Source organism: Glossina fuscipes, unplaced genomic scaffold (genome assembly GCF_014805625.2).
Source record: "Glossina fuscipes isolate IAEA_lab_2018 unplaced genomic scaffold, Yale_Gfus_2 117, whole genome shotgun sequence".
NCBI classification, from domain to species: domain Eukaryota; kingdom Metazoa; phylum Arthropoda; class Insecta; order Diptera; family Glossinidae; genus Glossina; species Glossina fuscipes.
This window is the reverse complement of record NW_023998460.1, coordinates 1,078,914-1,085,801: the sequence shown is the minus strand read 5'-3', so window position 1 is coordinate 1,085,801 and position 6,888 is coordinate 1,078,914.

Below are 6,888 nucleotides of genomic sequence, written 5' to 3'. Positions count from 1 at the left end.
AAAAAAAATGAATATTCTCTTTCCATATATATTCAAACAAATGGTTTTGCCAATCGGTATCGAGCTGAAGAAAAATAGTATGTAAGCAGCAAGGTTTTACCAATAAATTCAACTCAATATTAGCTAGCCTTGACATTTTAAAAGTATTCAAAAAATAATAAAATTTAAATCTTTTAATGAGACATTGACACTCTTTGCCGAGTATACATTGTCAATTAAAAGAATGCTAGTCTTAGCAGAAACAGCTGATCAGCTCAAGTTAGACAAATAAATGCACACTCTACACTACATTCATAGAGAATCCACTGTTTCACTGCCCACATAAAACATAAGGCACCATTACACAATATAAACCAATTTTTCATTCTTCTTTAAAATAGACGTGCTGTCAGTTTAGGAAGTGCTGCGGGCGTGTCGTTCAACCGATTTCACTCATTTTCAGTACCAATCTGCGTGCGAGAACGTCCAGTATTTCTTCCAAACTTCAAGTCGGTACCTTCACTTTTGCGGTCAGGAGAATGTCTACAACAAAAATTACACAGACGGACATACTTAAATCGATTCAGAATTTCAATGTGATCAAGAATATACATACTTTATAGGATCTCTGAAGCCTCGTTTTTTTTTTGGATGTTCCAAACATCAAACATCAATATGAGTACTCCCTTATCCTTTGGTGGTAAATATAGAACATAAGTCAAATTATTTAAGTTAGGAATGTAGACAGATTTTTAATATTTTAAGTGTTTATTGATTGTTGTTACATCACAGCTGTTTTGGGTATCATATACATGAATCGAAATTGAATTATGAAGCATATATCTAGAACGTATTTACGGGTGCCATTTATGTGAAATATGTGAAATAAGTAGGCTCGCGAAAATTTCATAAAATATGTTAAATATATGTATATGCAAGCATCCGATATTAAATAAAGCTAAACTTTTCTTATAACATAAATATTTTAATTATAAAGAATTTCTTTTTATTTCTATAGAAAATTTGCACTAAAACTTATTGGAGCACTTGGCTAACACAAAATTGAGAGTTCTTCAATACGAAATAAATGGTGAAACGAAAAAAAATGAATGCGAGTAAAATGTTGATACAAGATTTTGTTAAGTTACTTTTCACCCCCTTATACAGATTTGGTCGGCGAATCCACTGACTTAGGTTCCATAGCTAGCATTAGCTTTTGAATGCCTTGGGAACTCATGTTATATAAAAGTTCCTATTTTTACATTATATTAAAATTCCCTGCTTCTGTACTTTCCACCAAAAATGGTCCAGATCCTCGAATAATATGTGTGTAGCTATTAAACTTTCATATATTTCAGACATTTTATAAATTATGATCGCAATACGTTGACTATATTGAAATACTTAACCAATAAAGTTTTCAATAAAGTTAGTAATAAACAAAAATTGTGGACTCATTCTTACGTTACTTTTGAATTTTTCGTAGTGCACTGATATATTTCTTCATGTGGCTTTCACTAACATCACAAGTTTGCAAAAATGGTCTTATTCAATATATTCTTTTTTTACACGTGCGAAGAAGAAATTGTTTTGCTTTGTTTAATCACGACGTAACATTCTGCGATTTCTCCTTATATTTTTAATTCTCTGTTTACGTAAATTGATTAACAAGTCAAATAAAACTGGTAGGTGTAGTGAATCAGTTTAAAAGGAGAAATATGGTGCAACTACAGTCATTGCTTTACCAGAGAAAAAATCTTTGAATTACAACTGAAATTAAACCGTCACGACATTGTGATAAATGGCTTGGCGATCGACGACAGAACCAGATAGAAGCACTAAATTGGTATCACTATTTTGTATATGGAATACCAATTGGCGTGGAGGACTTAAATCAAACTTACTACGTAAACAAAAATAAAACTGCGCTGTTAATATTTAATAACGTGACTAAGGAATAAAGTAATAGATCAATATTTCAAGATATTTAAAGACAAATGATTTATGACTTCTATTCTGGGAATTCCTTAATGATAATAATTTGTTGAACAAACGAATAAAGCTACTGGACGAGCTCTACTCTCCGAGGGCTACCAAACTAAATGCGCTATGCTTTAAATTGAAGTGAAGTGGACGAAGTTATTACTTTTCTTGGCTGCCCAAAATAATATTCTCTACTATATTGACTTTCTTTAGTCACAGTGTGGGCCTAATTGTCAGTGAAAGCTCCTACCTGAAAGTCTTAAAAACTTAAGATTCCTTATCTAAATTGACAGAGTATCCTCCTCGAGAACTAACAAACTCGATGAGATTAGAACTATATGAAGTGTCGATGGGTTGAATGTCCTTGCAGTTATATTAATTTTCCTGGTTAAGTGTTTTGTAGGAATGATCGCTCGCCAGGATTCACTGAAACTTTAGTTTAAATCTTTGGGCCTTTGTGACTGGGCAATGTGAGCTTCCTTTTATTCTTATTTGGGCTTTACCAAATGGTAATCTGGCTATGTTTAAGGAGTTGCACCGTTGTATTTTCTCTAAATACTGGTTGGTGGTCGTTGGTGGCTTCAGCTGTGATCTATTCAACGTATACAAATCGATTGTCATGAAAGCTTTATGCAATGCGAAGCTGGATGCGATCTATTCAGTTTTCGTAACCCGTAACTTACACGCTATGGTCCCCCTAACGACTTCAAATCGTTGATAGATTATTTTTTGGTGAGTGATATCTCTACGATTACTTTGATTGGTCAAGTGCACTGCCCAAATATGTCCGATCATGCGTTGCTTGTTGCTGATGTCAAATCTGTTGACATTTAAATGCATTTCTCGTATTCAATGAAATAGTTTGCATAATTATTTATATTTATCTCCGATTTTGATATTTAATATTGAACCTTTCCGATATGGATATAAACATTTGTTTCCTTCCTACTAATCTTTTTACTTTTTTTCAAAAAACGAGTCGACTTGTGTTCAGTGTAGTACGTGTTTTGTTTTCGTCTGCGTTTTTTCAATTGTTTCCGTGTTTTCGGTGTTTTTGTGTATTTAACTTCTGTCTTTTCAGTGTTATTGCTAAAACTGGTTAACGCGGATATCGCGTATGTGCTTTTGTTTCGTCTATATATAATAAAAAATAGAAAACAAAAAAAATAAGAATAAAAAAAATTGAAAACATTTGACACTCTTCTTTAGTAGTTCCCAACCTTCTTTCACAGTTTCCAAACCTTTTCAAGTAAGTGGTTATTTCACAAATAATAAGCAATAGACAACAATAAGGCATAATGGCCCCGGGACCGCCAGACAAAAACTCGAATAGATCTATTAAGTGATACATCCCCCCAAAGAAAAAAAAGTAAAAATTCAGATTTTCCGGTGTTGCCGATCAGCGATATAACCCCTATTGATAAAAAAATATATTGTTATTTCCTCAATCGATGCTCGAATAACAATTTCCCAAATTAGCCCTTTCGCTATAAAAAAAGCTCTAGATAGCATTACAACATACATCGACTCCATCTCGATTCTACGCGATGGGAATTTACTGGTCCTCGCTGGGAACCCGCGCGCAACCGAAAAACTCATAAAGGCCAAATCTTTAGCTAATCTATGTGCTATTTCAGCTAAACTGCATGAGAAACTTAACTCGGTTCGAGGCGTAATTTATGCCCCTTGCTTAAAGCATGTGCCGGAAGATGAAATTGTTCGCGAAATGGGCATTCAAGGAGTGACTGAAGCATATAAATTAACCAAACTGAATGATGACGGAAAAACACGCTCTCCTACAGGAAGGATTATTTTAACTTTTGATCGCTATCGATTACCGCGAACAGTTGATGTGGCGTGGTATAAATGTAAAGTAGAACTATACATCCCAAAATCCTATGAGATGTAAAAATTGCCAACGCCTGGGTCATACGGCAAAAAGATGCACTAGTGCTGCATCTTGTGCTAACTGTGGTCATCCTCCACATACTGAAAGCTGTACCAGTAGTTTCTGCACAAATTGCAATGATCAACACTCAGCATTAGACAAACAATGCCCACGTTTTGTACAGATGCGTGAAATATTAAAAATCGAAACAGAAAATTACTGTAGCATGGGCGAAGCGCGACGCACATACCGGGAAAGAAATCCATCTGTAGCCCATGGAATTGACAAAAGTAATACCTATGCTGCTGTTGCCTCGCAAATCGAGCCTAGTAAGACTTTAACTTCAACTGCTTCCAATGGAAAACCTGTTCCACCATTAACCAAAAATTATATTGCGAAACCAGTTACATCACTTGCCATAGATAATATTGGAAAAACCAAAGCAACTGCAAATATTGAAAAAATCCAAGCAACAACACATATGCTAAAATCTAATATACCAAATTCTCCAGAATCTCCAGCTCTCAACTTTACTCAACAAATCACAAGTGTTAATGAATCCGTTCTTTCATCCATTAATCAACCTTAAGTTTCAAATTATTCACGTGCGCCAACTCGTTGCGCTTCACATGTACCAAATCACCTAAGTACAGATTATTCTGCTGGTAAGAATAAATCATTCACGAAAAATTCCTATAGCGACCTTCTCGACGGAGACGCTGACATGTCAACTTAACCCTCCTTCCACTCTGCTTACATGTCATTACAATTCAATAAAGTTTTTAAAATTCTACAATGGAACATTAAGGGACTTATTAATAATTTTGATGAACTCCGTGCACTCATAAGTGATTTTAATCCAACCTTTTTATCGCTTCAAGAAACCCATTGTAGAAGCTCTTTTAATCCTATTCCATCCAAATCATATACTGGATACTTCACGAATGCTGATCAAAATTCATATTCCAAACAAGGAGTAGGTGTTTTTATAAAATCAAGTATACCTCACGCATAAATTTAAGCTCAAATATACAAGCCGTAGCGATACAAATAATGTTAAATATAAAATTTACAGTGCTTTCGCTCTATATTCCACCTTCGCAATCGTTTTCTCAGCAAGAACTCTACAGTTTATTCTCCGTACTTTCCCCCCCATTAATTATATGCGGTGATTTCAACAGCTGGAATACCATCTGGGGCTCAACAGTGAACAACACTCGCGGTACTGTTTTAGAAAAGGCCTTTTTTCAAAGCAACCTTTGCGTTTTAAATGATGGAAAACCAACGCACTTCTCAACTCATCATACTTTTTCACATATTGATTTAACATCACTTCTTCCTTTGGTGTCCTGGTCTATTTCTGATGATCTACATAATAGTGATCACTTTCCAATCATAATCGATCTTAAACTTTCAACGTCCTCTGCTACTCCAGCAAAACAGGCCAAATTCCTCCTAGATAAAGCGGATTGGATCAATTACTCCAAACAGGTGGAGTCATTTTTGAACTCAAAGCCATTTAACGGAAACTGCAACCATGATCCTGCTATTATGTCTAAAGCGATTCGCACGGCTGCTCATCTTTCTATTCCTCAATCCAACATCTCTTTTAAACGAGCTAGGGTTCCATGGTGGAACAACACGCTTTCGTTTTTGAGGAAAAATAAAATGCATCTTTGGCACCGCTTTAAGAGATGTCCTGATCAGAATCACTTGTTATTATACAAAAAGGCCAATGCTCTATTCAGGAAGGAATTACGGAAATCAAAGGCACTTAGTTTCGAACTTTTCTCGAGACGAATTCGCAGAAATACATCAATGAAAATTGTCTGGAACAAAATCAACAGACTTAATGGACTTCAAACCTGAACGAAATTTCTGCCATCTGCACTCCCAATGGAACTTTAACTGACGCAGATGAGATTCCTAATTACTTTGGAAAAGTGTGGTGCGAATACTCCTCTGACAGCAACTTCTTCAGTGCTTTCATTGAAAATAAAAGGACTCCAATATCTCCTTCAAATAATATCGATAGATGTGCCATGTTCCTGGAAAATTGCGTATCCACCTCAGAACTTGGAAGGTGTCTCTCCAATTTGAAGGGGAAGACACCTGGTCTAGACCGCATCTCATACCAAATGATCAGTGCTATGTCTAAGTCCAGTAAAAAGAAATTACTGGACCTATATAATACGGTATTTATGACTGGCCATATACCCTACATGTGGAAACTGGCAACAGTTGTTCCAATTCCAAAGTCAAAAAATGTCTCCATCGCATCTGATTATCGCCCAATTTCACTTTTATCTTGCCTCTCTAAGGTTTTAGAGAAGATTATGGCATCTAGATTATATTGGATTCTTGAATCCAAGAACCTGATAACAAAGCAACAAGTTCGTTTCAAGCGGGGTAGAGGATGCATCGACGCTCTGTTACATATTGATTATTTCACAAGCAAATCAATTTCCGAACGAAATCACGTAACAATTCTCTCAATTGATTTCGAAAAAGCATTTGGCAGAGTTGGTCTTCATGTTATCTTAAGACTCTTGAAATCATGGAATGTTGGACCCAAATTCTTCAACTACATCAATTCATTCATGTCGCATCGGCGGTTCAAAGTTAGAATCAACAATCATCTTTCTGATTCCTTTCCGCTAATGAATGGCACTCCGCAAGGATCTCCTCTCTCTGTCACGCTTTTCCAGATCGCTTTCAACGAAATTAGTGAAATTCTTTGCCGTGTACCAAGAGTGGAACATTGTCTCTACGCGGACGATGTATACATTTTTACAAAAGAAAAAGACAACACGAAAGCAATCAACGTCCTCGAATCTATTGCATGTGAGATCTCCACATGGGCAAACTCGTCAGGAGCTATAATCTCTATACAAAAATCAAAAAAAATGCACATTTGTCGAAAACAAATGTGCGATGCAGGAAACCTACTGATGCATATTAACGGCTTACCAGTACTAAATGTGCAGACGCTCCATGTTCTCGGGCTCACGTTTTCAAACAATTGTCGTTGGAAAGCA